This window comes from Lepidothrix coronata, unplaced genomic scaffold, assembly GCF_001604755.1.
Source record: "Lepidothrix coronata isolate B3197 unplaced genomic scaffold, Lepidothrix_coronata-1.0 Scaffold187, whole genome shotgun sequence".
Lineage (NCBI taxonomy): Eukaryota > Metazoa > Chordata > Aves > Passeriformes > Pipridae > Lepidothrix > Lepidothrix coronata.
In genome coordinates this window covers 745,306-766,720 of record NW_016690367.1, presented here as the reverse complement: position 1 = coordinate 766,720, position 21,415 = coordinate 745,306, and the positions used below count along the sequence as shown (strand labels likewise).

The 21,415-nt window shown below is 56.3% G+C and overlaps 1 protein-coding gene across 2 annotated transcripts in view; it reads left to right on the top strand.

Annotated features, from left to right (window-relative positions):
- The first annotated feature begins 11,502 nt into the window (after positions 1 to 11,502).
- Positions 11,503 to 21,415, top strand: part of WASF2 (WAS protein family member 2) — a 32,257-nt gene continuing 22,344 nt past the window's right edge. The window contains exon 1 of one of the 2 annotated variants that reach the window (XM_017831112.1): positions 11,503 to 11,616. The gene's annotated coding sequence lies outside the window, so the exon portion shown is untranslated. The remainder of the gene's footprint in view (positions 11,617 to 21,415) is intronic. The other variant, XM_017831114.1, reaches the window with a different exon arrangement.

Genomic DNA, 21,415 nt, shown 5'->3' with positions numbered 1-21,415 from the left:
GGGGCTGGTGGCACCTTGGGTGGCACCTCGGCTTTCCAGGCAGGATGATTGCCCACCCCTCCCTGGCACCAATGCGGCGTGGGGGGGGGGACACACACACAGGGATACAGGCGCTGATGGATGGGAGAAACATCAACACCAGAAAGGAGCGGTAAAAAAAAAAAAAAAAAAAAAAAGGGGGAAAAAAAAAAAAAAAAAAAAAAAAAGGGAGCAAAATAAAGACGAAACAAATAAAATTCAAAAGCACACCAACTTCCAGCCTGGGAAAACGAAGGCGGCAGCATCCTCCGGGCGAGGAGAGGGGAGGGGGGGGTGTCGCGGGGTGGGGAGGGGAGGACCAGCTACCTGTGGGTGGGAGAGGTGAGCGATGCCGGCGGGGTCAGGGCTGCGGCAGCCGAGGGTTTGGGGGGGCCGGGGGGGAGCAGGGGGGTTGCTATGGAGAGGAACACACGGCGCATACTGATGGATGGGGGGGGGGAGCGGGACTGCCAGCGCTGCAGCAGCTTAATGGGGTGTGGGGGGGTGCTGGGGGACCCCCTGTTTGCTGGGCTGGGGGAGCAGCAAAGCCCACCCCAAGCTGGGAGGAGCACGGTCCAACGCAGCCCCCCATTAGGGGTGCACTGGGCACTCAGATGGGCTCACAGGACCCCCCCACACACACACCTCGGGGGTGCTGAAAGGGGGGGGGGCACCTGCCCGTCCCTGTGCCCCAGGTGAAGGTGGTTGGGAGTTTGGGGGGGGGGGTTATTTCCACTCCCCCACCCCAAGGTTGCAGGGTGGGGATTTGGGGGGTTTAGTGGATCATGGACCCCCCAAATCTGGCTGGGGGTGTTGCAGCAGGGCCATATGTGTGCATGGGAATGAGGTGTACCCCTTGGTGCAACCACATCCCCTCGGGGGCCAAACGGAGGTGGGAGGGGCTTGCTCCTCTGTGCCCCCCACAAAGAACCCCACGAGACCCTCAGGGTGAGCTGGGGGGGTGATGGAGGAGGGCTGGGTGCTGGAGTCCCTCTTCCCACCATCCTCAGGCAGAGTGACAGGGCTGGGGGGAAAGGGGACCCCTCGGGGGGGGGGCAACCCCAAGGTGTGCCCCCACCCTGGTGGGCACCAAATGTCCCCTGACTGTGACATTGCTCAGAGGGGAAACTGAGGCAGGTGAGAAGCTGGGGGGTCCGGCCATTCCTGCTCCTGTGCTCGCATCCCACAGGTGCTGAACCCCCCCACTGGATCCCACACAGCCCCTCCTGGGGGGTCCTTTGGGGGTCCATGACTGCTCATTCCCACCTTGCCTCCCACACAATGCTTCCCACAAGGATCAAATTTCCTCTTTCCCGCCCCATTTTTTCCTCTCTTTCATTTCAGGTCACAACAAGCAGCACCAAAAGAGGATGAAATCCTTCCCCCTCAGGAGGTAAATCCCACTGGGAAGCATCACCTGGCATGGCCAGGCTGCTCGGACCACAGCTGGATTTTACTTATTTTATTATTTTTTTATCTTTCTTTCAACCCTCAGTTCTGTCTCTCAAGCAGCAAGAGCAGCTCCAGAGCCTGAAAAACCTCGTGATGGGGCTGATTGCTGGGGGTTGATCAGCACAGCCCAGTGACTGGGGGGAAAGGAGAAAAGACCTCCAGATTTGAGGGAGAAATGGTTGTTTTGCTATTTCTTTATTTTTCTGACACGGATTTATTGAAGGTTTCTGGGAGCTGCTTGTGAGGGCACCCAGGGCAAGCCCTGCACGGCCAGGCAGTGCCAGGGGATGTGGGATGAGCCAGGTCCTGGTGCCTGGCTGTACCTCGGGATGGAAATGATGGTTTTAATTAAGCAGCTCTGCTGGGAGGAGGGTTCTGGCCTCTCAGGATGCTGGATCTCAAAGCCCAGGGCTGCTACAGGATCATGGGATGAGGGGATGCTTCACGTCGGGGGGGTCCAGGGCTGGACCACTGCAGAGCCGGAGCGCTGCCCGCTCGATCCATGGGGAACGCGGATGCTCAGAGCGCTGTGCCAGGACCCGGCATGCACCTGGCAAAGACGGCTCTGCCGCCATTTCCACTCTTCTCCATCCCCTTGGAAACAACAGCAGGAATTTGCCCTCCTGCCCTTTCCTCCGGCCCGTCACCTGGGGATGGAGCCAGGGGAATTCCCTGCTCCCGGGACGATGTGCCGGGGCGGAGGATGGTGCGAGTGGATGCACACGTGTTGCACCTCCATGTGCACCGCCACCCCCGCACGGGAAGCGCACGGGATGCCCGTGCCAGCGCCAAACTCACCCCGGTGCCCGCACCCGGAGCGGGGAGAGGGCCGTGTCGCCCAGCCCGGCCGGGGCAGCGGCAGGACCTGCCCTCAGCCCGCAGCGCCGGGGCCAGCGGAGCCACCGGGAGCTGCCGCGAGGTTTGGACACCCCCTTCTCCTTCAAATTAATGGCTGTGCCGTGAAGAAAATTGAAGCCATTATTCTTCGCTCGCATCCTTTATACCCACCAACTTCAACCACTTGACATGCTAATCACAAGCTAACGAGGGAGGGAGGCGATTTCCCACGTCAGACCTGCAATCCAGCGCATCTGGCAGCCGGGGTGGGGAGCACCTCCGTGTGGGGGGCACCGGCACCCCAACAGCAGCACCTCGTCCCCAGCACCAGTCCTTCCCACCAGCAGCACCCCAAAAAACAGCCCCTTCAGCCCACTGGAAGCCCCCCGTGGCTGGTGTCACCCCAGGCTGTCCTTGTCCTCCGTTCCCAGACAGGGAAATGGTGTGGGGAGCATCTCGGTGCTGGCACCCAATACCATCACCCCTGCTGCTGTGTGGTCCCTTCCCACCAGCAGCACCCCAAAAAACAGCCCCTTCAGCCCAGATGAAGCCTCCCGTGGCTGGTGTCACCACAGCTGTCATTATCCCCCACCCTGGAGCAGGCAGGGTGGGGAGCAAATTGGTGTCAGAGGCCAATGACACCCCAATACTGTCATCCCTGCTGCCACACTGGCCCTTCCCTGATGCTGCACCAGCCCTTCCCACTGGCAGGGCTCTGAAAACAACCCCTTTAGCCCAGCTGAAGGCCCCCCATGGCTGGTGTCACCCCAGCTGTCCTTGTCCCCCACTCTGCCATGCCAGGGAGCATCTTGGTGCCAGGGGCACTGACACCCCAGTACTGCGCTGCTGCTGCCACACCAGCCCTTCCCATCAACAAGCACCCCAACAAACAGCCCCTTTAAACATTATTGAAACCCCCCGTGGCTGATGTCACCCCAGACTGTCCTTGTCCTCCACTCTGGGACAGACAACGTGGGCAGCAGCCACCAACAGCCCAGTACCATCACCCCCGATGCCACACTGGCCCTTCCCTCCAGCAAACAGCCCCTTTAGCCCCATTGAAGCCCCCCATGGCTGGCATGACCCTGGACTGTCCTTGTCCCCCACCCCAGGACAGCCGGGGTGGGGGCACAGGGCAATGCCAACGCCCCCCAGGGCCACCCCTCCACGGGCAGCCCGTGCTGTGCCACGTCCCCACCGCAGGATCAGCCTCAGCGCCGGCAGCGGGGGCGGTTGGAGCCCAGCTGGAGCACCAGACCACCCCTGCTTTTCCCAGAGGAACAGCCAGGCCCTTGGAAGATATTTCCACACACTCCCCCCCTATTTATGTGTCGTTCCCCCCCCCATCCTCCTTCCGCTCCACCATGTGCTCCAGGGTCCAGCTGAGCCCTGACGCACTCATTGCACCCCCCCTGCCCATCCAGGGCTGGATCCATCCCAGCCGCCAGCCGGGCAGAAAGCTCTGGAGTCCATTAACATTCCCCGGAGCGATCTAATCCCCCTCTCTGCCCTGGCTCTGGCTTTCACTTGGTTTTAATCAAGCCCAGCCTGGCGCCTCTTAAATAAGGGGGGCGGATGGCACCCAGCTCCCCGCGTGGCACATGGGTGCTGCTGGCCCTGGGGTGGGTGCCAGGGAGGAGGGGGCAGCCGAGGGCAGGGTGTTCACAGGGGTCTCCACTCTCCGGTAATTTTAAAAGGCGTTTTGGAGCCGGAGGAGCTGAGCTCAGCAGAGCTGGGGCCAGCAAAGCCAGGGAATAAAAGCACAGGCGGCTGCAGGGTTGTTATTAATATTTGCTGGATGGTGATGGGAAGGGGGGCTCGGCACCGAGGGGAAAAGGCAGGCTGGGATCCCTGGGAAGGGAGGGGGGATTCGGCAGCTGGGTGCCTGGGTTCCTTCCTGGCACCCCAGTGATGGGTGGGAGGTGCAGGATCAGTGCCAGAACTCCTGGGGCACCGGTGGGGTGGGAGGTGATGCTTCCCACACTGACACCCTTAAAGCAAAGCACTGGGGCTCAGCTGGGGCATCCTGGGGGGAGGCAGGACCCTCCCTCCCCCCCGGGGTGGGGGCACACAGGGCATCTCCCCTGGAGACCAGGAGGGTGCAGGGAGGACACCCAGGACAAGGAAGTGCAGGGTGGGCACCCAGGACAAGGAGGATGCAGGATGGGCACCACCCAGGATCAGGATGGTGCAGGGTGGGCACCCAGGACAAGGAGGATGCAGGGTGGGCACTCAGGACCAGGATGGTGTAGGGAGGACACCCAGAGCATCTCCTCTGGGGACCAGAAGGTGCAGGGGGGACACCTGAGTGACTCAGCTTCCAGGGGCTTCTCCACATCCCTGCTGCAAAGGGAGCAGGAGTTGAGAGGGCAGAGGCCCCATGGGGGTCCTGGATGGGAGCCCCTGGAAAAGGGGATGTTGTCCCCCCCGATTGGGATGGGGAGCTCCGTGGGGTCACGATGGCCTTGCCCAGCAAGAAGGAGCCTGGAGCGATGCCAGATTCCCCCCAGGCTTGCAGTGGGGCTGGATGGGAGGGTCTGGGGATGCTGGGAGGGGGAGCCACGAGGCAGCACATGGAATTTCGGGGGGCAACGTGTGATCCGAAGCGTTTGTTTTTTCCGGGGGCCCCGGGTGCGAGTTATCAGCGGCGGCAGAAGCGCGGTGCTTCCCGGCCGGGAGTGCGCGCCGGTTCCTCGGGGAGGGATTAAGGGGATTATATTATTATTTGTTATCACTGAGGGGGGGAGAAAAAAAAAGAAGAAACCTCCATTGCTGGGAACTCTGCCTAATCGGAGCACAGATTAGCTTCCTGCCTCCGCCCGGCCGGGGTGGGGGCCCGGGGGGGCTCCCCGGTGTCTGTCCCGCTGGGACTGGGAGCACAGCGGGGTCACACGGGGCCGTGGGGTCCCCAAGGAGCTGCCTCGCCCTCGAGCCACATGTGGGACCAGTTTTCAGATGTGCCAGTTCCTGCCCAAAGCAGTTGGCAGAGGGAGTGGCAGCTCCTTTTCCAGTCTCCCTCGGGACTGGGGGGGATCATCGCCCTCATCCAGGAACAGTGTCACCCCGTCCTGGGAGATGTCCCCGTGGTTCACTGCAGGGCGAGGCAGGAGGGATGCTCTGCCCCGGGGATGGTGAGAGCCACCTCAAAGGCTCCTGGTGAGGGACAGCTCATGGCCACGGTTCTCCATCTCCTCCAGCCATGCTGGGGGGATCTTGGAAGGTTTGGGGGGATCTTAGGAGGTTCGGAGGGATCTTGGGAGGTTTGGGGGGATCTTGGGAGGTTTGGGGGGATCTTGGGAGGTTTGGAGGGGGCTGGAGCTCAGCTTGGCAGCACAGGGAGGGGGTTTGTGCCTCCCTCAGCACTGGGATGAGGGTGATGCCCCCAGTGACACCCCAGCATCCTCAGAGGATGGGGACAAGCTCAGCCCTGCCTGGCTCAGACTCAGGAGGAGTGATGGGGAAAGGGGTGGTTCGATGGGGTGACATGCCCTGGGGTGACATGTCATGGGGTGACATGCCCTGGGGTGACATGTCATGGGGTGAGATGTCATGTGGATGCAGGGGATGGAGGCTGGGCTGGGGTGTCACAGGGCATGCTGGCACGTGAAGACACAAGTGACACCCCTCCAGTCAGCCCCAGTTTGGGCTGGCAGAGGGGCAGGAGGATGAGGGGGGTCCAGCTGACCCACATACCCATGAACAGCAAATTTTGGGGTTCCCCTCTGACAGTGGGGTCATGAGCCCCATCCTATCCCTGCGTGTCCTGTGCTGCTCCCTGCCCATCCTGAGCATCCCCTGCTCAGGTCTCTCTGGTGGGCTGGGGACAGAGATGCCTTGGAATACCTGGCACAGAGGTGCCACCCCTGCCCTGCTCCACGGATCCAGCGTGTCACACACATGGCAGACATGTGGGACCACCCTGAGTGCTCCAGGAGCCAGTGCAGCCATCTCAGTACATCCAGCTGTTTTTTTCCCCCTCTTTTAAGCCCACATCTCCATCTGCAGGGCCAGGAGCCCCCCAAGACCAGCCTTGCACAGGCACATCTTGAATTTTCCTTGCCAGAACCCCCAGTTCCCAGCAAGCAGAGGCCCAGCCAGGTTCAAACGTGGGATGCAGGCACTGGGGCAGCCCCTCTCCCATTTTCCCTTGCCTGGAGCGACGCCAAAGCCACCACTCCACCTCAGAGAGCCCGTCATTAGAGCCCCTTCCACACCCCCATCCGCTGATGGACCCACGATTTCCTTTAGTCTTTTATTTACACTTTATTGCTCTTGTTTTTGCACCGGCAAAGCGCTGCTGGAGAGCACAGAAATCCTTCAGATCTCGGCTGGCAGCAGAGCTCTGCCTAATCATAGTCATTATCTGGAAGCAGGTAATGGGCATCTTTCCCATGTTAATTTGAAAACAGAATCAGCGAGAGCAGGACACCGGGGACGGAGCGTGTTCCCGGCACCCACTGCTCCCTCTGGATGATTTTTGGGTGGCTCCTGCAGATGCTGGGAGGGGGTGGGTTTGGGATGGGGGAACACACCAACCCCAGGCACAACCACGTGCCAAGCCTCGTGGCTCAATAAATCAGCCAGGAAAAGGGCTGCTGGCCGGAATCCCGCACGGATGGAGCCTGTCCTTGCTGCCACAGCAATAAAATCCCCCGGCCTTGTTTTTTTGGCGCCGAGGAGGATGATGGTGGCTCTCCCTCCTCCCCGCGCCGCCGTCAGAACTTGCCCCCGTGGCTGGGTCCTTCGCTAACAAGGACTCGTCCCTTTTATCCCCAGCGGCAGGAGGGGACGGGGATGGAGGTGAGAGGCGAGGATTTCTCCCGGGGCCGGGAGGGGAAGGCTGGGTGGCGTTGGAGTTTCGTTTGCTGAGATACCATTAACGAGTGAGCAAAGGTTGCGGAGTCTCCATGGAGACAAGACAGCAAGAGAAGGGAGCGGGTGTGCGCTGGGTGAGAGCTGATTAGTAAATGTCAGCGGCGCAGCCACTGCCCGCGCCACGCTGGCGCGGGGACCCGGAGGGCAGCGGGTGCCCCCGGGCACCCCCCACGCCCCGGGCACCTCCTGTGCATCCCAGACACCCGGGGCGTCCCGGCCATCCCGTGTACCCCCGGTGTTCCATGTGTCCTGCCCGTCCTGTGTGCCCTGTCGCATCCCGGGTTACCCTGGGTGTCCCATGTACCCCCTCCATCCCAGGTACCCCGTTTATCCCGTGTGTTCCCTCGCATCCCGGGTGTCCTGTGCATCCCCTGTGTCGTGGGCACCCCAGGCACTCCGTGTGTCCTTGCATCCCAGTCACCCTGGGCACCCCATCCATCCTGTGTGCACCACTTCATCCCGGGCATCCTGTGTGTCCTGGGCATCCCAGGTACCCTGGGCACTCCATGTGTCTTGTGTATCCCAGGCACTCTGGGCACCCCATTCCTCCCCTGTGCCCTGTTCCATCCCAGGTATCCCGTGCATCCCATGACCCTTGTGCATCCCAGGCACCCCGTCCATCCTGTTGGTCCCATTCCATCCCAGGTATCCCACGTGTCCTGTGCATCCCAGATAACCTGGTCACTCTGTTCATCCTGTGTCCCCCATCACATTCTGGGTATCCCATGAATCCCACGCATCCCTGGCCACTCCATGTGTCCTGTGCATCACAGGTACCACACACATCCCACACATCCCTGGCCACTCCATGTGCACTGGGCATCCCAGGTACCCTGGGCATTCCATCCATCCCTGTGGCCCTGTTGGATCCCAGGTACCCCATGTATCCCATGTGTCCTGTGCATCCCAGGTACCCTGGGCACTCCATCCATCCCTGTGGCCCCGTTGCATCCCAGGTACCCCATGCACTCCTGGCCACCACGAGTGTCCTGGGTATGGCAGGTACCCCATGCATCCCATGCATCCCATTTGCCCTCTGTATCCCGGGAACCCTGTTCATCCCACATGCCCCACTGCATCCTTGTGCCCCACTGCATCCCGGGCACCTTGGATACTCCGTGTACCCAGTGCATCCCACATGCCCCACACATCCCTGGGGCCCAGCCAGGTGCCCCACACACCCTGTGCATCCCACGCACCCAGGTCCATGGGAAGCAGGGATGGAAGAGAAGCCTGACTGAGTGTTTCCAAAGCATCCTCACAGCTCTGGTGCTGACAGCCCTGGCTCCTTTCCCGCAGGGAGCAGGGATGCAGCTGTGCCTGCTGGGATAGGGGCAGTTGGCCAGGGAAGGGACATCCAAGGCTGCAACAAGCTGCCATCTCCTCCCTCCCGTGGAGAATGTCCCCTCTCCATCCCCGGATCACACAGAGAAAGGATGAGGCTGGACCTGCTGGATCCCACCTCGTTTTTGGCAGAATCCAAGCCCAGGTTGAGGGAAGCGGGGTTGGGGTGAGGCACCAATTTGTGCCAGGGTCTGTCTGGGGTTATCAGAGGCTTGGACACGGCTGGAGCCCACCTGGGAGGGAGGCAGGAGGCAGGAGCAGCCTGGCTGCCCTTCCCCATGCCCTGGGGAATCATTTACCTCCAGCAAAACGCAGGGAAGCACCTGGCAGGCAGGAGCATCAGGGAGAAAGGTGTCGGGGGGCACCGCAGTGGGGAGGGGGGCCTGGATCCTGCAGTTTAGCAGGTTTTATTCGGCAGCTATAAACAGAGCAGGAGAGATAAAGGTTGCAGTGCAGATACAGATTAGGTGGGTCCCTTGAGGCTGTGACACCTTGAGATAGAGGCAGATCTTCTTCAAGGGAACAGGCTCGCTGGCAGCTTGGAAAACATGGAGCTGAGCGGCCTCCAGCAGCACCTCGGCCCCTGGTTTGCACCCACAGGGGAGAACTGGGGGTCCTGGGGCAGTATGGGGGTGCTGGGGCAGTATGGGGGTGCTGGGGCAGTATCCCAGGTACCCCATTCATCCCTTGTGCCCCTCTGCATCCCAGGTACCACGTGCATCCCATGTGTCCTGTGTATCCTGAGTACCCTGGGCACCCTCTCCCTCCTGTGTGCACAGTTTCATCCCGGGTTCCCGTGCATCCCAGGCCCCCCAGGCATCCCATGTGTCCTGTGAATTCCAGATCCCCCACGCATCCCATGTGTCCTCTGAATCCCAGGCACCCCACGCATCCCATGCACCCCAGGTACTCCATGTGTCCGTGCAGCCCAGGCACCCTCTGTGTCCCATTTCATCCTGCTCGGATGCAGCAGGATGGGGGCACCAGGAAGTGCTGAGCATCGCACCCAGGTGGTCCTGCATGGAGGGAATGATGAAAAACGGGCAAGAAATGGCAGTTTCAACACGTGTGCGCGTCCATCTCTCCCAGGAGGATCCAAAAGGAGGGTGGCAGTGGCAGAGAGACCCCCAGAGCGGGCACAGGCTGTGCCACAGGGCAGATAGCATGGACAGGACGGGCAGGGACCCCTGGGATGCTGGCTGTGCCATCACAGCTCTGACATGGATTTGTTTGCTTCCCGGTGGGTGATTTACTCCCTGCAGTTTGGTTTAAAGCAGGAGCACACAGCACAGGACAGACAGATGTCCATGCCCTTCATCCCGCTCCCTCTTCCGCCTCTGTGGGTACAAAGGAACCTGATGCTCCGGGTGGATGATCAGGCAGGGAGGAAGGATTTGGTGTGCTGGGTGTGCCAGTAGAGGCATGGAATGCTGTGTGGTGGGATTTCTGATCAAACCTCTGCTCCTGCACTCCCTGGAGGGGGGCATCCCTCTGCTGAGGGCCAGGATGAGCCACAGGATGCTCCTGCCCCATCCCTGGGAGTGCTCAAGGCCAGGTTGGACAGGGCTTGGAGCCACCTGGGCTGGTGGAAGGTGAAGGGAGGGTGGAACAAGATGAGCTTTAAGATCCCTTCCAACCCAAGCCATTCCAGGATCCTGATTCTGTGCTGCCGAGGTCACCCCAGCTCAGGGCCGGGCAGGGAATGGGGCTTTTCCGAGCCCTGGCGTGACCCCCACCTGCTGCAATGGCCCTGTGGGATTGGGATGCAGGGAGGTAGGACCTGGCCCCATGTCCCCACCAGCCCTGGTCGTTAATCCAGGCTCCTTTAATCCCTGATTCCAGGTCGTGGGGGGAAATCCAGGCAGGAGCCAAAATCAGCGTCACCCGGATGCTTCCAGTGGCCATCACACAGGAGGGCGGGGGGGGCTGTCCCCATGGCCCCCAGCTCTGGGGACCCCCAGGATGGGGACCCCCACATTCTGGTTTGGGGGCTGGAGGTGGCTGGGAACCCCCACCCTCCCCCAGGGGCTGGAGATGGATGAGGGGCTGGGGACAGTCCACTCTCATTTGGGGACTGGAAGTGGATGGGGGGGCTGGAGACCCCCGGGGCTGGGAACCCCTCCACCCTCATTAGGGGGCTGGAGGTCATTAAGGGACTGGGGACCCCCCATCCTCATTTGAGGGCTGGAGGTGGATGGGGGGCTGGAGACCCCCAGGGCTCAGGACCCCCCTCCCTCATTAGAGGGCGGTAGGTGGGCGAAGGGCTGCAGACCCCCCGGCTTTGCAGCCGCCAGGCTCCCCTCCCACTGCCCACCCCAGCACTGTCCCCATTCCTTGCACCCCCTGCCACCCCCCTACCTCTCCCCAAGCCCCCCCCCGAACCCCCCATCCCTTCACCCCTTCTCCTGCCCCCGCAGCCCTGTCCCCTAGCCCCCTCCCCACACTCCTGACCCCACGGCTCCCGCCCCATATTCCAAATCCCCAATCCCAGACACCCCCCCCACCCCGTGGCCCCGCCCTGGAGTGACACCCCCGCTCCCCCAGGTGGAACTTTCCTCGCAGGGCGGGAGACCATAGAGGCGAGAGGCGACACCAACGGAGAGCCCTCTGAGGGGGGTGCGGAAGACACACACATCCCTTTCCTCCAAAGAGACCTGTAAGGATATCGAGCTCTATCCAGACACCAACAAACATTTTTAAAACGTTGCGGCTGTGCGCAGTGCCGCGATTCTCTCCTCTTCCTCTGGAAGTTGTCCCCAAGCCGCCCGGGGCTCCCCCCGCCTCTCCCCCTTCATGGTCCGCCCCTCCCTGTTTACTCTCTTTGCGCGGCCACCCTGGGTGCGGTTCCTGGGCTGCGCCAATAGCGTACGCAAATGGCGTAGGGCGGCTTTGATGGACAGGCGCGCTCGGCCAATAGCGCGGCAGCGTCGCCGAGCGCTCAGCCAATGGCGCGGCGTTCCGGCGGCCCGGGGGAGGCGGGGCGAGGCTCCGCCAGGGAAGGGAGGGGGAGCCGTGGAATGGCGGACGGGCGGGCCGGCCCGCCCTGGTGGTAGCGAGCCCGGGAGCCCCGAGGGGACAGCCGCGGACAGGGTGAGTGCAAGAGAGGCGAGCGGCGCCTCGCCGAGCCCCCTGGACTTCCTCTTGCCCGGGGGAGAGAGGCAGAGGCGCTGGGGTGGGCCGCTAGGCCCTTGCCAAATAGTGAGCTCTCGGGGTGAGGCGGGCAGTGTTTCCTGCCACATAGTGAGCCCTGCCAGCTGTGGTCGCGGGCGGGGGGTTTTGGAGGGTCAGTCCCGGTCTGGGGCTCCATCCCCGCGCTGACACTTGTGCAGCCCCTCCCGGGGGCCGTGCCTGGGTGCGGGGTGTGTGCCCCGGCCGGGTTGTAGGGGGTGCTGGGGTGTAGCGGGGGTCCTGCCCCGCCGGTGGGCAGAGCCCGGTGCTGGGTGAGGGAAGTGCCGCCTGCGGGGCTCTCCCTAGGCCTGGCCGGTGTCTGCTGTCCTGGGGCCGGCACAGAGCTCTGGGGTAGCCGGGAATGCCCGGGGACTCGGGGGGCAAGGGGGTGCCGCCGGGCCCCCTCTGTAGGGGAGCAGTGGGGCTGTGCCGGGGGAGCAGAGGGGGGTCCCTCTCTTCCAGGCGTTTGCTGCCTGGGTTTGACATCGGTGCTGGTGCAAACGTGTGTGTGCCGGTGTGCAAAGTCTGCCGGGGTTGGACCTGCGTGCCCTCGTTGGTGCCAGTTCTGGTGGTCGCACTCGAGGGTGTTGCTGGGAAGGAAACTTCTCCTTCCTCCTGCCTGTCCTCCTGCCCCACTCCTGGGTGCACCCCTGGGTCTGTCTGGGAATGCCTTAAGGATATGTCCAAGCCCCTTGGCTGTTAACCGTCCACACAGCACTTAAAACCTTAAACTGCTTGGGGTGACACCCTGTGGGTGCTGGAGAATGCTTTGGGAAATGTTGTGGGTTTTTTTTCTTGAAAAAAGGCTTGGGATATAGTTGGTTAGTTTGATCAAGTGCACCAACCTCTTAGTGACCTCAGCTCATATTTCTGGAAAGAAATAAGTTGTTAGGAAATGTCCTTGGGGTTGTAACTCACCGGCATTTAAGTGTGCTGGGGTTACTTTGGGATACAAATAATCTGGAGAAAGGTAAAGATTGCAGCTTCTCCTTGTTAGCTGTTATTTGACCTCTAGGACCTTCCTGCAGTAGCATTTTTTATTTCCCTGTCAGAGTTTCACATTTGGCCCTTGCTGTTTTACTTTCTTTAGTAGCAACAACAAGAACTGGGCACCTCTGAATGGGTCAGAGCACTGGTGGGGCTGTTTGATGTCTTAATGCCAGGAGTTCAGCACAAGGAAACACTGGAAGTCTTAAATCTCTCGGCACTGCAGGTGTTGGTGGACATGAAATTATATTAATAATGATAAAAAAAACCCCAAAACTTCTAGTAAGTACATCAGCTGCAGGCAGGGTCATAACTGATGGAGCCCTCTGTAACCCTCACCCTGGTGTGTCCTTCCCGAGGAGTCGTGAGGTGAAGAAGTTGAAATCAAAAGATGTTGGAAGCCAGTTGATGTCTGTGTGTGTGTGTGTGGGGGGGGTGCTTCCCTGAGGTAAAACTGATGCAAAACGTTGCTTTTATAGAATCATGGAATGGTTTGGGTTGGAAGGGACCTTCAAGCCCATCTCATTCCACCCCCTGCCGTGGGCAGGGACAGCTTCCAGGAGACCAGTACTTCCCATAAAGTGGGATTTCCCTGAGGCTTGGTGCACTCGGTCACGTGAGGGAGGGGAATGGTTGTGCAGTTACGTTTTCCACCCGTTTTCAACATCTGCAGGATCAGTTGCTGCTTGAACCCTGCAGGAATCCCAAACCCTGCCTTGTGACACTTCTCGTTCCCGTTCGTCCCCTGCTGACCTTGAGCGGGGCTTTGCCATAGAAACCGGCTCGGAGTTTAATCCCAAACTTTAGTTAAAAAACAAACCAGGGCCAGCATCTCCCCACGGGACACACAACCGGTGTGTCCGTGGAGAGGCTTTGAAACCCACCCCCCTCACACCCACAGCCGAGGAGGGGCTTTACCCAAGCAGTGGGGGGCACGAAGTTCTGTGACCCTTTTTTGAGGGGTTTTCTTTCGTTGTTAAGGAACGTGCTTGAAAACGTGAAGTTTGAGTGACAGAGCGTGACCCGAGCTTTCAAGACCTGCCTAAGGCTGATCTTGGCTTAAACTGGGGTTGTCAGTGCTGTCCCTGGTGGGGATCAAACTTCCTGGGATTTACCTTCCAAGGCATCGATTTCTGCTTGGCTGAAAAGCCTGGAGGAGCGGGTTTAGCAGCTCCCTGTGCAGCCCACCTGAGACAAGGTGAAGCCTTGCTGTGCTTTATAATTGTGATTTGTAAGAGGATAAACTTCCAGGGGTGAACTCAATGTCAGCTTTTTTCCTAAACTCTGTATTTTCACTGGTTTTAAAAAGAGATGTGGTATTTCTTCATCTGTCTGGTAACAAGCTCAAAAAGTAAATGCCCCAAATTCCCTTTTTTTTTTTTTAATTATTTAAAGCAATAAAACCTTTCTGATGGCCCATGCCTGTGTAAAACTGCTTTCCCTATGAATAACGTGACACAACACACAGAAATGGTGTGGGTTGTTTTTTTTTTTTTTAAGTTACAGCTCAGAAGGTATTTGCAGGCAGTGATTCATGACAGAGAATACAACCTTTCTGATCAGTCCCAACCCAGTTTCTCAGCGTGCTTTGAATATATCTCATTCTTCAGGGCTGGTCTAGGAAAAGTTGATTTCATTCACCAAGGTTAGATAATCGTGGCGTGTGGGTGGAGGGGTTAAAACTTCAGTGGTTGCCTCATATGCATAAAGTTACAGCAACAAATCCCTCCCCTGGGTTTATTTATTTATTTATTTATTTTAATATTTTTGACGTGCTAGAAGAACAAAGAAAGCTGGTGGGATTAATGTTTTTCACAAAATCAGGTTTTCTTTTGACAGATTATAACAAGGAAGATTTCAGCCAAGTGTAAGGCTGGGCTTTAATCCTTTTGGATGGTTTCTCTCTGTGGGTTTTCTGGACTCAAAATGTTTAATAACTTTAAATGCAGGGTTTTGGGTTTGCCTCCGCTGGGTTTGATGATAATGCCGAGCCCTTGGTCATTCAGCTGAGCAAAATACGTTGCTCATGAGTCAGTCACAAACCAGGAAAGGGACTGAATAGGGATTGTGTTCGCATGTGCTGTGGATAAAGTTCCTGCTGTCCCAGTACAGAATGGGACACTGGCAAAAAACCCTGCCAAGAGCTCCCTCTGAGGGTTCCAACAGCCACAACGGGCCCTGTCCGATGGCTCAGCGCTGCCCTCGCTCCTTTGTACAGTTTCTAAAGCACAGGAGACAAACCAAAAGTGACACTTCCACTGTGTGGAAAACCCAGGGAAGCAAAATGCAACTGGTTTTTTTTCCCAGCCTGTCTTCTGGTGTGTTACTGTTTTCAGCAAGGCTCTCGCTGAAATGGGATCTGTAGTAAGAAATTTGTGTATTTGAGTGTTTATTCTCACTGTGCAAGGATAAATATTTGTGAGATCAGGGCCTTAGTTACCGCAGATTAACATTTATTTAAATACTTTAGGTATTTATAAACACGGGATTTAAAAAAAGGCATGTGGCAGTGGCTTCTGGGTAATAAGCAAATGACTGCTCAGAACAGAACCACCCCGGTGACATTTACTTCCTTTTGTATTTTTGCAACTCTGTGTAATAAAAAGACATGCTGGTTCTTTTTTTGGGGAGGGGAAGCAGATCAGGCTTCACTGCAAAGGATGTGCTTGCTAGAAGGTGATCAGCTCCCGGCCCGATTCTCATTTATGTAACACTTCTTCTTCCATCAGAAGGTCTGCAGGATATTTTTTTCCCTGCCTGGGAGGCAGTGGGAGGGGAGGGCCCTTCCCAAAAGAACTGAAATGTGCATTTCCACGTGTTTGGTTTGTTTTTTTTTTTTTTTTTGTCGAGGCCGTGCAAAGTGTTAATCACATTCTCCATCCCAAGCTCGCCTTCCCCGCAGTAATGAGCCTGGGAAATAGCTCCTCTAGATCCTACCCTAATTCCTGAAATCGCAGGAAAGCTTTCTGGTGTTAGGTTGCTGCTGGAGAAGTGGTGGAGCTCAAATATCTCAAGTATGCATCTGCCAGGGGCTTTGATGAAGGAATTTAAAGCGCCAAGGAATCTCCATGGGTCCCTCACAAATGGCTCAGTGGTGACCTGCTCTGTTCCTTCAGTGCCTTCTGTGTCCCCTCCTCTCCCCCAGCAGTGTCCCAGACTCTTTTTGGGGAGGAGCAGTTGTTTAAGGGATGCTGTGATGAGTGAGGAAGGCGGGTGACGCCTGTGGGGCAGCAGCAGTTGATGTTTGCTCTCGAGGGGTTGAAAGTTCTGCCTGGGAGGCTGTTGCTGCACCACTGCTTCAGGTGAGCTGCTCCCAAATCACTGGGGATTTGGGAGGTTTGGATTCTCCTGCACTGGAGTTTGTGAGGTTGGATTCTCCTTCCTGTCGGAAGTTGTGCAGGGTCCAGACTGGGTTGGACACAAAGAACTGATCACTAAAAAAGTCTGTTCTTACTGCTGCCGTGAATCAAACCCTAAACCATGAGTTTATTAGTTTGGTTTCTGCTAAAAGTGCTCCATGAGAACCGAGAGCCTCTGTTGTGTTTGATCACAGAATCCCGGAATGGTTTGGGTTGGGAAAAACCTTAAAGCCCATCTTTTCCAACCCCCTGCCGTGGGCAGGGACACCTTCCACTCTCTCATGTTGCTCCAAACCCTGTCCAGCCTGGCCTTCAAGATGCAGCCTGATGATAACCTTCTCAGAAAGGCTTGTTTCATATGAGTGGTGATAAATTTATTGAACGACCCCCTTATGCAGGAAAACCACACATAGATTTGAGATTAAAATCCCCTAATTGTCAAGTGAAGGGCATAAAATGAAGCATCTTTTCCCTAGCGTGTGATAAAAAATGGGATTTGCTGCCCCAGGATCTCACGGATGCACTGTTAGATGAGTTCAGGAATCGAAGAGACCAGTTTATGGAAGTTAAATCCGTAAAGGACAATTAAATGAGAGTGTTTGTTTCCACGTGGTCTTAAGGTGCAGTGGGATGCTGCAACATGGAGCAGGAGAGCGGGGAGAGCTGTGCTTGCCTTGTTCCCATGCTCATTTCTTGGTGCATCTGATCCCTGGCCACAATGGAGAGAGGACTCTGGATTATCTGGAGGCTGGATGACCCAGTGTGGATGTCCTTTAATTCCTGTGACTTGTCTCGTTCATTCATTTCCGATGACCTGCCTCTTCCGAGCCTCCATTTCTCCCCACTCGTCAAACTGGGCTAATGACTCTGACCTTTTGTTTGGAAAGCAAAAGGAAAAGGATCAACAAAATACTGGAGCTTATTTACTATCATTACTGAAATGATGAGCAATGCCACTTTGCGGCACTTCAAAGAGGCTGCGCTCACAAGATGCTGGAAATCCCCTGAGAGAGAAAATGTTTCAGATGGAAAAAGGAGGAGGGGGGAATATTCCTCACGTTCTCCTCTCCTAAGTGTGCTCTCCTGCAAGGCATGGAGGTAAAAATGTCCCTCCAGCCCTCTCCCCTCCCAGCTGGGCTGTTTAAAATAGCGCTGACAAAATTTGCTGGTTTCGGTGAAAGCCAGACTCGTTTGTGTCACTGCTCCGAGTTCTGCATAAATTGTTCCCATGCTGTGGAGTTGTGCAAAGTACTTTTGTTGACCTATTGTATTACCCCTAATAAGATTGAATGTGGTTTTAATTTCTCATTTCCTCTTTCTCTGGATGCCCTTTTCCTACTGCTCAGAGTCTTGCTTCGAGTCTCTCTATAGCGAAAGTCTCTTTCTGTCGCTCAAAGAATGAGCGATGCTTTGCTTTTCAGAGCTCTCCACACTGGAGGGCTTTAAGTGGCATTCAGAGGAGACTATCAGCCACAATATCTGATGTATTGGTGTGGCTGTGGTTCATGCATGGAGTGCAAAAAATGGGATTTAATTGGGAGGGAGGGGGAATAGTGGCCTTGGCTGAATGGATGGGTGAAAGTTCCCCGACCACCCCTTAGCCCAGCAAATAGTTGGTTGAGTGCTTGCCAGAGCGGAAGCGAGTTCCCTTTCAGGCACCCTGCCTTTGTCACCGTAAGAAAAAGCACACACACTCTCATGGGTTTGGCCTTGCAGCTGCAAAAAAAAAAAAAAAAACCAAAAAAAAAACCCAACAACCCAACCAGGCAAGAGAGAACCGAGCCCACACCCAGATCCTGTTCTTTCAATACCAGCAGCTGCAGAGCCGGTGCTTTGCTGGAGGAAGGCGTAGAGCTGTAAACACAGCTTGTGGAAAACCTTTACCTTCTGTCTAGGGCAGCATGAAATCACTGGCCGCTTCCCTTCTGGAAGCTAAATTAAAAACGGCTGTAATTAACTTAGACAAAATAGCCTTTTGGTTGCTATTGAGGATTCAATATTGTATCAAGGAGGTTACATCTAGGGGCTGGCTCCACATGAGAGGTTTCCATAAAGCAGCTTATTATAGACCTTGTGGTAAGCTTGGATAGAAGGGGCTGCATCCATAGAATCCCTAATACGATCTAATCTCTCTTCTCCCAAAAAGATCAGTTCGGTAGAGAGATGATTCCCCCTCTACTCCAGTACCTGGAGTATTTCATCCAGCTCTGGCTTCCCAAACACAAGAAGTATGTGGAGCTTCAGGAGAGAGTCCAGAGGAGGCCATGGAGATGCTCCAAGGCTTGGAGCACCTCTACTCTGGAGCCAGGCTGGGAGAGCTGGGAGTGTTGACCTGGAGAAGAGAAGGCTCCAGGGAGACCTGGGAGCCCCTTGCAGGGCCTAAAGGGGCTCCAGGAGAGCTGGAGAGGGACTGGGGACAAGGGATGGAGGGACAGGACAAGGGGGAACGGCTTCCCACTGTCAGAGGGCAGGGTTAGATGGGATATTGGAAAGGAATTGTTCCCTGTGAGGGTGGGGGGGCCCTGGCACAGGTTGCCCAGAGAAGCTGTGGCTGCCTCTGGATCCCTGGAAGTGTCCAAGGCCAGACTGGACGGGACTTGGAGCAACCTGGGCTAGTGGAAGGTGTCCCTGCCCCTGGCAGGGATGGAACAAGATGAGCTTTAAGGTCCCTTCCAGGCAAAACCATTCTGGGATTTTATGGTTTCAAACACCCTGAAATAGTTTTGGACGGTTCAGAGCCCGGAGTTTGCACTGGAGATTACATAAGGTGAGATCACTGCTGGGCTCAGAACATGCAAAATGGAAACAACTACAGCTTAAACCGAGTATTTTTCTGCCTGTCCCAGGGAGATTTCACAGGCATCTGTCACCACAGCCAAGCTGAAACCTGACCCTGCTCTGTCAGACCAGGGGGGCCGATCGCAACAGCGGGGCCTTGCTGGAGTCTGCTGGAAGGTTGTTCGGTCCCGCTGGCTGCAGGGATGGAGAAAGTGAGTCCAAGGATTGTCATGCTGTTGAGCAAAACCAGAGGGGAGCTACTCACAGCTTCCTGCAGCTCTGCCTGCAAATCCCAAATGGCAGCCCGGGATCATGTGCCGAGCCCGTGCGTTGCACAGATGGTGTGTGCACACACCGACGCCGCATTTGGTGGTTTTGTGGGATCGCCTCCCTGGGCACCCCCATGAAGGAGCTGGGGAATCCCGGACATGGAGCAGGCCCCTTCTGCCCCAGGCCTGCATCCTCTTGCCACATTTGGACAGGACAAATTGTAGGCACGGGGAAGAACTGCCTGGAAAACCCCAGATACGTGGTGACTTTGGTACTGGTGTGGTGGGATCCCAGTAGTGCCACTTGACTCCTGAGATCCAGGACGGATCCCAGAAGCGTTTTCAGGCTCTTTATGTGGCATCATGTGTATATATTTATTTATTCCCTCCACAATAGAAAACCTCTGTGTTATTTTGACTTTATAAAAACCACTCATAACCATTTTAATTTAAGTGCCCAAGGCTACTCTCTTGTTTTTTGTGACCGAAATCCCAGCAGATATAACACTTCTGGAAAATATCAGGGAGTCAATGTCTTTTTTTTTTTTTCCTCCCCTCATGTCAAAGGTTAACTTAAAATATTAATGCTGCAAAGATTCATTTAAGATACGAAAACTGTTCAGGCAAGAATACATGTACATATTGTAATTACTTCCTTTTTCTTACAATTAAAGTAATTGGATTATATTTAATGAGCTATTTACATTTAATAATTAAGAAAAGACTTATCTTTCCAGTATTCCCCAAGTGCAGCAGAAGGGTGGGGGCACTCAGAGCTGTGATATAATTATCTAGGCGTGAGTGGAAACCGAAAGAGCAGTTGAGCTCTATAGAAAACACTTGGAACTGGTTTGTTCCTACTCTTTCATTAATCAAAATAGTTTGGTGTGTGGCAAAGAAGGGAAGGCTGAGCTTAGCTGCAAATGAGACAGAGTTTATCTGCTGAAAAGGAAGGTTAAAATATGCTCGAACTTAAGGGATAAGTCGTTTGGGGGGGGAAAAAACCACCCCACTCCCTCTCTTCCCGTATTAATTACCGAGCGCTGCCCGGGAATGGGAATGTGCTGATGTATTGTGAGTTGTGCTTTGTTAGTGCGACAGGCACAAGCCTTCCCTCGCTGAGGAGGCTGCTGGGAAGGAGAGGAGGCAAACCCACTCTCCTCATTAGCGGGAATTCAGCCCGGGGTTGAGCCAGTCAGTGCTGTTTGCTCCGGGAGCTGGGCTGTGGGTCTGCGCAGGCATTCTCACAGCCAGAGGGCTGGATTCCTGCGGGACCTCCACAGGGAGCCGTGGGGAAGGACACAGCTTGGCTTCTCCACCTAAATTGTGTCCTTCTCCTCAAGACCTTTTTGAAGTGAATTCGGTGCTGTTATGGACTTTAAGCCTTGGAAAATTCTGCTCTGCTCAGGTGAGACCCACCTGCAGAGCTGCCTCCAGCTCGGCACAGGAAGGACGTGGAGCTGCTGGAGTGAGCCCAGAGGAGGCCATGGAGATGCTCCGAGGGCTGGAGCCCCTCTGCTCTGGAGCCAGGCCAGGAGAGCTGGGGGTGTTCACCTGGAGAGGAGAAGGCTCCAGGGAGAGCTGAGAGCCCCTTGCAGGGCCCAAAGGGGCTCCAGGAGAGCTGGAGAGGGAGTGGGGACAAGGGATGGAGGGACAGGACACAGGGAATGGCTTCAAACTGAAAGAGTAGGTTTGAGTTAAATTTTGGGAAGGAATTGTTCCCTGTGAGGGTGAGGAGGCCCTGGCACAGGTTGCCCAGAGAAGCTGTGGCTGCCCCTGGATCCCTGGGAGTGTGCAAGGCCAGGCTGGATAGGACTTGGAGCAACCTGGGCTAATGGAAGGTGTCCTTGCCCATGGCAGGAGGATGAAACAAGATGAGTTTTAGTGTCCTTTCAAACTGAAACCATTCCAGGATTCTAGGACTGAAACCTGCCCACTGCCCAGGCACCTCCCCACCTACTCCTAAAACATTTTAGAACCTCTCACGGTTTTTCCGTGTCTGAGTACATCCAAGCTACCTGTTGATTGACGCTCGTGATGCCACTCTGCGTTGTCACTGCCCTTGTATCCTTGCCCAGATTATTCACAGGTTTAGCAGAGAGCGTTCTGCTCCCTTTGCTGCTCCTGTTTCCTAGGAAGCAACAAAGCCAGAGCTCTTGTGGCGCTGAAGGAGCCCTGCCTCTCTCTGCTGATGTACACCCTCACGGCAAAGACCTTGAAACCTTTCTGTTCCGGAGCTTTAATTCCTGTTTAATCAATAGTTCTGTATTCTGAGAATCAAATCCCTGTGACAGCTCTCTTTAATTGAGCTAAACTGCCTTTCTCTTG